The 10,000-nt window shown below is 60.3% G+C and overlaps 1 non-coding gene across 1 annotated transcript; it reads left to right on the top strand.

The window, feature by feature from the left end:
- Positions 1-7,220: 7,220 nt before the first annotated feature.
- Positions 7,221-9,035, top strand: LOC142792035 (small subunit ribosomal RNA). The gene has a single exon (XR_012890599.1). It is a non-coding gene; the product is annotated as a small subunit ribosomal RNA (ribosomal RNA).
- The last annotated feature ends 965 nt before the right edge of the window (positions 9,036-10,000 follow it).

Below are 10,000 nucleotides of genomic sequence, written 5' to 3'. Positions count from 1 at the left end.
CCCCGGCAGACGCGGTTTTTTGCGCCGCCCCGGCTGACGCGGTTTTTGCCGCCCCGGCTGACGCAGTTCGGACTTAGCACTTTTTGGCTGAGCCTGGCTGGTGGCCCACTCACTCGATCGCCATGTCTGTTAGCCACAGTTTTCCCGGTGGTGCCGCACCCGGGCTCGCCCCGGCTGACGCAGTTTTCGCGCCGCCCCGGCTGACGCGGTTTCGTGCCGCCCCGGCAGACGCGGTTTTCGCGCCGCCCCGGCTGACGCGGTTTTTGCCGCCCCGGCTGACGCAGTTCGGACTTAGCACTTTTCGGCTGTGCCTGGCTGGCGGCCCACTCACTCGATCGCCATGTCTGTTTGCCACAGTTTTCCCGGTGGTGCCGCACCCGGGCTCGCCCCGGCTGACGCAGTTTTCGCGCCGCCCCGGCTGACGCGGTTTCGTGCCGCCCCGGCAGACGCGGTTTTCGCGCCGCCCCGGCTGACGCGGTTTCGTGCCGCCCCGGCAGACGCGGTTTTTTGCCGCCCCAGCTGACGCAGTTCGGACTTAGCACTTTTTGGCTGAGCCTTGCTGGCGGCCCACTCACTCGATCGCCATGTCTGTTTGCCACAGTTTTCCCGGTGGTGCCGCACCCGGGCTCGCCCCGGCAGACGCGTTTTTTTTTTTCTTTCGCCCCGGCTGACGCAGTTTTCGCGCCGCCCCGGCAGACGCGGTTTTCGCGCCGCCCCGGCAGACGCGGTTTTTTGCGCCGCCCCGGCTGACGCGGTTTTTTGCCGCCCCGGCTGACGCAGTTCGGACTTGGCACTTTTTGGCTGAGCCTGGCTGGCGGCCCACTCACTCGATCGCCATGTCTGTTTGCCACAGTTTTCCCGGTGGTGCCGCACCCGGGCTCGCCCCGGCTGACGCAGTTTTCGCGCCGCCCCGGCTGACGCGGTTTCGTGCCGCCCCGGCAGACGCGGTTTTTTGCGCCGCCCCGGCTGACGCGGTTTTTTGCCGCCCCGGCTGACACGGTTCGGACTTTGCACTTTTCGGCTGTGCCTGGCTGGCGGCCCACTCACTCGATCGCCATGTCTGTTTGCCACAGTTTTCCCGGTGGTGCCGCACCCGGGCTCGCCCCGGCAGACGCGTTTTTTTTTTTTTTTCTTTCGCCCCGGCTGACGCAGTTTTCGCGCCGCCCCGGCTGACGCGGTTTCGTGCCGCCCCGGCAGACGCGGTTTTTTGCGCCGCCCCGGCTGACGTGGTTTTTGCCGCCCCGGCTGACGCAGTTCGGACTTTGCACTTTTTGGCTGAGCCTGGCTGGCGGCCCACTCACTCGATCGCCATGTCTGTTTGCCACAGTTTTCCCGGTGGTGCCGCACCCGGGCTCGCCCCGGCAGACGCGTTTTTTTTTTTTCCTTCGCCCCGGCAGACGTGGTTCCCCCCCCCCCTCCGTCTTTCTTTTTGTTTTTTTTTTCGCCGCGGCTGAAGTGGATTTTTCGGTGCCTCGACGCCCCGGTAGTCGCGGTTTTTCCGTTTCCGCACGGCCCCGGCTGACGCTGCTCGGTCACAGTCGCCTTTTGTGGTGATTGCAGACTTCTTGAGCGCGGGTGTTTTTTTTTTTTTGTTGTTGTTGTTGTTTTATTACGCATTCGCTCCAGCAGACGCTGTTTAGACTTTTTGTTTCCTCTTTTATCCTGCGACGAGGTGACGAGGTTTATTCGGTGCCCCGCCGCCCCGGCTGAAGTGATTTTTCCTGTCCCGTGCCGCCCCGGCTGACGCGGTTGGGACTTCGCGTTTGTTCGGCCGCCACGGGTTTTGGCGCACTCGCTCGGTTGCTTGTTGTTGCCACTTGTTGCGAACCCAGGTTTCTTGAGCGAGCGCGGGCGTTTTTTCTTCCTTTCTTTCTTTGTTCTATGTGTTAGCGAATCGGCCTTTAATATCACACGAGGACTCACAACCAACAATTTTCAGTTTGAAGTGTAAAAAATCTGCAGGTGTTGACGTAACTGACTTGCCCCGTACCCTTGAGTACATCCATGAAGTTCTCGTAGTACTACTAAATCGCATTATTCCAAGTGGAGAAATTCCCATAAACTTGCAAACCTCTACACGAAAATCGGTGCGCGTGATAAAGTTGAAAATTATCGTCCGATATCAAATGTGCCTTCTATAACACAAATTCTAGGAAAAAAAAAAAAAAACACTTGTTCGCCGTTTTCTGCGCCGTGACTGGCAGCACTCCGGCGAAGCGAAACGGGGTCGATTCGAGCACGATATCGGCGTCTTTCGACGTGCTCGCCGGCGACCGTCGCACGAGTACGTCGCACGAGCGCGTCTGCCGGGGCGCCGTTTGCGAAGCCGACGCAAAAGTGGGAACCGCCGCTCGGATGATCGCCGCTTTCGGCAGAGTGAGTGTTGGCACTCCGGGGAAGCGAAACAGCGTGAATGCGCCCACGAAATCGGCGTATTTTGAAGTGCCCGCCGGCGACCGTCGCACGAGTACGGTAAACCGCGTCAGCCGGGGCGTAGTTCGGGACGCCGACGAAAAAGTGGGAAGCGCAACTCGGATCTTCGCCGTTTTTGCAGGAGTGAGTGGCGGCCCTCCTGCGAGACCAAGAAGCATCGATTCGTGCACGAATTCGGCGCCTTTCGACGTGATCGCCGGCGACCGTCGCTCGAGTAGGGCAAACCGCGTCTGCCGGGGCGGGCTTCGGGACGCCGATGCGAAAGTGGGAAACGCTGCTCGGATGTTCGCCGTTTTTGGCCGAGTGAGTGCTGGCACACGGGCGAAGCCAAACGGGGCCGATTACGGCACGATATCGGCGTCTTTCGACGTGCCCGCCGGCGACCGTCGCACGAGTACGGTAAACCGCGTCAGCCCGGGCGGAGTTCGGGACGCCGATGCGAAAGTGGAGAACGCCGCTCGGATCTTCGCCGTTTTTGGAGGAGTGAGTGGCGGCACTCCGGAGAAGCCAGGGAGCGCCAATTAGCGCACGATATCGGCGTCTTTCGACGCGCTCGCCGGCGACCGTCGCACGAGTAGGGCAAACCGCGTCTGCCGGGGCGGGGTTTACGACGCCGACGCAAAAGTGGGAACCGCCGCTCGGATGTTGGCCGTTTTTGGCAGAGTGAGTGCTGGCACTCCGGCGACGCGAAAGAGCGCGAATGCGCCCACGAAAGTGGCGTATTTGGACGTGCGTGACGGCGACCGCTGCAGGAGTACGAAAAACCACGTCAGCCGGGGCGAGCGACACACGGCGGTCTGGGTGCTTATCGCTGCTATTATAGGGGCACCCCGGCAGACGCAGAAAAAAAAAAAAAAATTTTCGACCTTCTTTTTTGCTGGTCGAGCTCGGGTAACCCAGGTCGCAATGGGAGCCGCGCACGAAAGCGGCGTCGCGAGACGCGTTCGCGGTCGCTAGTCGCACGAGCTCGGCAACCGCGTCAGCCGGCGCGGAGTTCGGGATGCCGACGGCTAAGTGGGTACCGCTGCTCGGATGTTCGCCGTTTTTGGCCGAGTGAGTGCTGGCACTCCGGTGAAGCCAAGGAGCGCCAATTCGTGCACGATATCGGCGTCTTTCGACGTGCCCGCCGGCCACCGCCGCACGAGTACGGCAAACCGCGTCTGCCGGGGCGGGGTTCGCGACGCGTACGCAATAGTGGGAACCGTCGCTCGGATGTTCGTCGTCTTTGGCCGAGCGAGTGCTGGCACTCCGGCGAAGCGAAACGGGGCCGATTCGGGCACGATATCGGCGTATTTCGACGTGCTCGCCGGCGACCGTCGCACGAGTACGGCAAAGCGCGTCTGCCGGGGCGAGGTTTGCGACGCCGACGAAAAAGTGGGAAGCGCCGCTCGGATCTTCGCCGTTTTTGCAGGAGTGAGTGGCGGCCCTCCTGCGAGACCAAGAAGCATCGACTCGCGCACGATATCGGTGTCTTTCGACGTGCCCGCCGGCCACCGCCGCACGAGTACGGCAAACCGCGTATGCCGGGGCGGGGTTGGCGACGCCGACGCAAAAGTGGGAACCGCCACTAGGATGTTCGCCGTTTTTGGCAGAGTGAGTGCTGGCACTCCGGCGAAGCGAAAGAGCGCGAATGCGCCCACGAAAGTGGCGTGTTTGGACGTGCTTGACGACGACCACCGCAGGAAAACGAAAAACCACGTCAGCCGGGGCGAGCGACCCATGGCGGTCTGGGTGCTTATCGCTGCTATTATAGGGGCACCCCGGCAGACGCAAAAAAAAAAAAAAAAATTTTTTTCGACATTCTTTTTTGCTCGTCGACCTCGGGTGACCCAGGTCGCAGTGGGAGCCGCGCACGAAAGCGGCGTCGCGAGACGGCTTCGCGGTCGCTAGTCGCACGAGCTCGGCAACCGCGTCTGCCGGGGCGGAGTTCGGGACGCCGACGGCTAAGTGGGAACCGCCGCTCGGATGTTCGCCGTTTGTGGCCGAGTGAGTGCTGGCACTCCGGCGAAGCCAAACGGGGCCGATTCCGGCACGATATCGGCGTCTTTCTACGTGCTCGCCGGCGACCGTCGCACGAGTACGGCAAAGTGCGTCTGCCGGGGCGGGGTTTGCGACGCGTACGCAATAGTGAGAACCGTCGCTCGGATGTTCGTCGTCTTTCGCCGAGCCAGTGCTGGCAATCCGGCGAAGCCGAACGGAGCCGATTCGGGCACGATATCGGCGTCTTTCCACGTGCTCGCCGGCGACCGTCGCACGAGTACGGTAAACCGCGTCAGCCGGGGCGGAGTTCGGGACGCCGATGCGAAAGTGGGAAGCGCCGCTCGGATCTTCGCCGTTTTTGGAGGAGTCAGTGGCGGCACTCCGGTGAAGCCAAGGTGCGCCAATTCGCGCACGATATCGGCGTCTTTCGACGTGCCCGCCGGCCACCGTCGCACGAGTACGGCAAACCTCGTCTGCCGGGGCGGGGTTTGCGACGCCGACGCAAAAGTGGGAACCGCCGCTCGGATGTTCGCCGTTTTTGGCAGAGTGAGTGCTGGCACTCCGGCGAAGCGAAAGAGCGCGAATGCGCCCACGAAAGTGGCGTGTTTGGACGTGCTTGACGACGACCACCGCAGGAAAACGAAAAACCACGTCAGCCGGGGCGAGCGACCCATGGCGGTCTGGGTGCTTATCGCTGCTATTATAGGGGCACCCCGGCAGACGCAAAAAAAAAAAAAAATTTTTTTCGACATTCTTTTTTGCTCGTCGACCTCGGGTGACCCAGGTCGCAGTGGGAGCCGCGCACGAAAGCGGCGTCGCGAGACGGCTTCGCGGTCGCTAGTCGCACGAGCTCGGCAACCGCGTCTGCCGGGGCGGAGTTCGGGACGCCGACGGCTAAGTGGGAACCGCCGCTCGGATGTTCGCCGTTTGTGGCCGAGTGAGTGCTGGCACTCCGGCGAAGCCAAACGGGGCCGATTCCGGCACGATATCGGCGTCTTTCTACGTGCTCGCCGGCGACCGTCGCACGAGTACGGCAAAGTGCGTCTGCCGGGGCGGGGTTTGCGACGCGTACGCAATAGTGAGAACCGTCGCTCGGATGTTCGTCGTCTTTCGCCGAGCCAGTGCTGGCACTCCGGCGAAGCCGAACGGAGCCGATTCGGGCACGATATCGGCGTCTTTCCACGTGCTCGCCGGCGACCGTCGCACGAGTACGGTAAACCGCGTCAGCCGGGGCGGAGTTCGGGACGCCGATGCGAAAGTGGGAAGCGCCGCTCGGATCTTCGCCGTTTTTGGAGGAGTCAGTGGCGGCACTCCGGTGAAGCCAAGGTGCGCCAATTCGCGCACGATATCGGCGTCTTTCGACGTGCCCGCCGGCCACCGTCGCACGAGTACGGCAAACCTCGTCTGCCGGGGCGGGGTTTGCGACGCCGACGCAAAAGTGGGAACCGCCGCTCGGATGTTCGCCGTTTTTGGCAGAGTGAGTGCTGGCACTCCGGCGAAGCGAAAGAGCGTGAATGCGCCCACGAAAGTAGCGTATTTGGACGTGCTTGACGGCGACCGCCGCAGGAGTACGAAAAACCACGTCAGCCGGGGCGAGCGACCCACGGCGGTCTGGGTGCTTATCGCTGCTATTATAGGGGCACCCCGGCAGACGCAGAAAGAAAAAAAAAAATGGGGACATGGCGTGCGTCACCGTGCGGCTTCGCAGCGTTGCCGAAGTCGCCGAGCCCTTCGACTGAGCCGAACGGCGGACAGGGAACGTTGGTCGGCCGTTCTAACCTGTCGGTGCCACGCCGAGACGTCGTTAAGGAAAACCGCGTCGTGGGCCTCTACGACGCCGTCGAGTCGTTGTACGTTTGGTGTCCAGCGTGTCGGCGGCGAGTAGCGGACACGTCGTTCACGACTTCGGTCTTTCGCAGTCGACGCGAACTTGCGGAGAGTCGTGGTGCCTCACGTTTTCGGCAGAAACCGCGGCGGAATTTTCCCGTGCGTGCGCGCACGACCTCGGTGCTGTGCCGTCAGCGTAGTGTTGCACAAACTCGTGGCCTACCCAAGGTGCGGTACGTTTGCGGCCGTATCCTCGGTGGGAATTTCGTGAGTAGGGTCGCAAATTCTACGACCTCGGCGGGTTTGAGAGCGACGTAGACTTGTGGCACGCTCAACATGCCACACGTTTCGGGGCACACCCGCGGTGAAATTTTCTCGAGTACGCTCGTATTAGGGCCCAAGGAGGTCTGGGTACTTATCGCTGCTATTATGTGGGGGTTCTCGTGAGCGGCGTACGCGAAAGCGACCGGGTGTCTGATATGCGGCGGGCTTCGGCCTCGTCAAGCGTGTCCTCGGGTCTGCTCCAGGGGAATCCACGGCAGTCGTCTGCAGCCTCATCCGCTTGATGCGTTAGGGGCTGGTTGTCGGACGGTGCCGTTTTACCACGATATCGAGGTGTGTTCCGTGTCGTCCTCGGGCGATTCAGATGCGAAAGCGCCGAAGACGCGGGCGTGACCCGTCGTCTGGCGGCTTTGCAGTCTCGGCTCCGTTGCTAGTTCCGGCCGGTCCACCGACAGTGCAGCGGGCTTGGGCAACCCGCACGGCGCGACCGAGTCGATGCAACGAAAAAGAGCGAGCATGAACGTGCTTCTTGCCGCACGGCTCCCACTCGTCTTTCGGGAAGGTTGTGCCGTAGCGAGCTCGAACGCCGTCATCTCGGAGTGCAAAATAAGCGTGTTGGGGCGCCTGAAGGTGGCCTCCGCCGCACACAGACTGCGTCCGGCCCGCCGAGGGCGAGGACGGACGCGCAGTCGAACGATTACCTGGTTGATCCTGCCAGTAATCATATGCTTGTCTCAAAGATTAAGCCATGCATGTCTAAGTACATGCCGAAATAAGGCGAAACCGCGAATGGCTCATTAAATCAGTTATGGTTCCTTAGATCGTTTCTTCCTACTTGGATAACTGTGGCAATTCTAGAGCTAATACATGCAGTGAGCCTGGAGCCCTTTGGGTAACGGGTGCTTTTATTAGACCAAGATCGATCGGGTTTCGGCCCGTATTGTGTGGTGACTCTGGATAACTTTGTGCTGATCGCATGGCCACGAGCCGGCGACGTTTCTTTCAAGTGTCTGCCTTATCAACTTTCGATGGTAGGTTACTTGCTTACCATGGTTGTTACGGGTAACGGAGAATCAGGGTTCGATTCCGGAGAGGGAGCCTGAGAAACGGCTACCACATCCAAGGAAGGCAGCAGGCGCGCAAATTACCCACTCCCGGCACGGGGAGGTAGTGACGAAAAATAACAATACGGGACTCTTTTGAGGCCCCGTAATTGAAATGAGTACACTCTAAATCCTTTAACGAGGATCAATTGGAGGGCAAGTCTGGTGCCAGCAGCCGCGGTAATTCCAGCTCCAATAGCGTATACTAAAGCTGCTGCGGTTAAAAAGCTCGTAGTTGGATCTCAGTTCCAGACGAGTAGTGCATCTACCCGATGCGACGGCTCGGACTGAACATCATGCCGGTTCTTTCTTGGTGCACTTCATTGTGTGCCTCGAGATGGCCGGTGCTTTTACTTTGAAAAAATTAGAGTGCTCAACGCAGGCGAGTCGCCTGAATAAACTTGCATGGAATAATAGAACAAGACCTCGTTTCTGTTCTGTTGGTTTTTGGAATACGAGGTAATGATTAAGAGGGACGGACGGGGGCATTCGTATTGCGGCGCTAGAGGTGAAATTCTTGGACCGTCGCAAGACGAACTACTGCGAAAGCATTTGCCAAGAATGTTTTCATTGATCAAGAACGAAAGTCAGAGGTTCGAAGGCGATCAGATACCGCCCTAGTTCTGACCATAAACGATGCCAACCAGCGATCCGCCTGAGTTACTCAAATGACTCGGCGGGCAGCTTCCGGGAAACCAAAGTATTTGGGTTCCGGGGGAAGTATGGTTGCAAAGCTGAAACTTAAAGGAATTGACGGAAGGGCACCACCAGGAGTGGAGCCTGCGGCTTAATTTGACTCAACACGGGAAAACTTACCCGGCCCGGACACTGGGAGGATTGACAGATTGAGAGCTCTTTCTTGATTCGGTGGATGGTGGTGCATGGCCGTTCTTAGTTGGTGGAGCGATTTGTCTGGTTAATTCCGATAACGAACGAGACTCTAGCCTATTAAATAGGTGCGGGGTTCCCAGCACCTTACAACCTTCTTAGAGGGACAAGCGGCTCCTAGCCGCACGAAACAGAGCAATAACAGGTCTGTGATGCCCTTAGATGTCTGGGGCCGCACGCGCGCTACACTGAAGGAAGCAGCGTGTCTTTATCCCTGTCTGAAAAGACTGGGTAACCCGTGGAACTTCTTTCGTGATTGGGATAGGGGCTTGCAATTGTTCCCCTTGAACGAGGAATTCCCAGTAAGCGCGAGTCATAAGCTCGCGTTGATTACGTCCCTGCCCTTTGTACACACCGCCCGTCGCTACTACCGATTGAATGATTTAGTGAGGTCTTCGGACCGATGTCCGGCGCGGCCTTTCGGTTGCGCCGGTCTGTTGGAAAGATGACCAAACTTGATCATTTAGAGGAAGTAAAAGTCGTAACAAGGTTTCCGTAGGTGAACCTGCGGAAGGATCATTAACGGATTGTGAAGGGTGAGCGCCTCAGCTGCGTCTGCGCCCGACACTTTCTGCCGCTGACCCCGTTTGGACGCGGGGTCGGCTTTTCCCCACGGGGCTGCCTGAATGTGGAGCGGCACCCCGTGACAAATTGTTGCGCCCAGCGGACGCCAACACCGCGACCTTGGACGGTCGGCCAGGTGGCGGACGCGGGTACAAACGGCGCAACGCACTCATAGGTCGGCTTTCGACCCGCCACTGCACCGTGGCTCGAAGCGCTCGAAATGCGCGACCCGACCGCTGCGGGACCGCCTAGTACTGTAAACAGGAGCGGCGGAGCGCGAACGGCGAGTCGTGGTTACGTCGGTAGAAGGCGAGGCTGCGCGTTCCCGAAACGCCAGCCGAGTGCCCTCCCGACCGTTCGAGCGTGCAAGAACGAGACCCGACAATCGCGCGGCGACTGCCAAGTACGAGAGGAACGGCACAAGCGTCGGCGGTCGGTCAAGGAACTGGCGATGTGACGGGTCCGCTGTGCACCAGTGCATACCGTCCCGCCGTCCGCGGCAAGCGCCTCCGCGTCCTCGGGTGACGGAGGCTGCCGGTCGGTTCTTGCAGGCGAGGGATCTCGCTGGCACCGGTTCGCGTTGACGCGCGGCCGGTCATGGCACGGCGATGCGACGGCCGAGGTGCGCAGTACTCGATGGAGGAACCGCACGCTCCGATGACCGTCCCGCCCTCCGCGGCGTATGCGTACCGACCGTAATGGTTGCAGCAGCGCCGGCCGGCTTTTGAATTCGCCACACGAAACACGGTGCGAGATCGCGGTTAGGGGAGCGTCGACGTTGCCAGGCGTTTTGCTTGCTGCCGAGGGAAAGGCGGCACGGCCACGTCGCGCTCGTCGCGATTAGCGGGTCTGCGCGCTTTGGGAAGGTGCCGCAACGACTTGCCGAAAGAGGAAGCACGGAAGAACGAGGGACTTGGACGTCC

Source organism: Rhipicephalus microplus, unplaced genomic scaffold (genome assembly GCF_043290135.1).
Source record: "Rhipicephalus microplus isolate Deutch F79 unplaced genomic scaffold, USDA_Rmic scaffold_201, whole genome shotgun sequence".
NCBI lineage: Eukaryota > Metazoa > Arthropoda > Arachnida > Ixodida > Ixodidae > Rhipicephalus > Rhipicephalus microplus.
The sequence above is the reverse complement of the archived record's forward strand: the minus strand, read 5'-3'. Positions and strand labels throughout refer to the sequence as shown.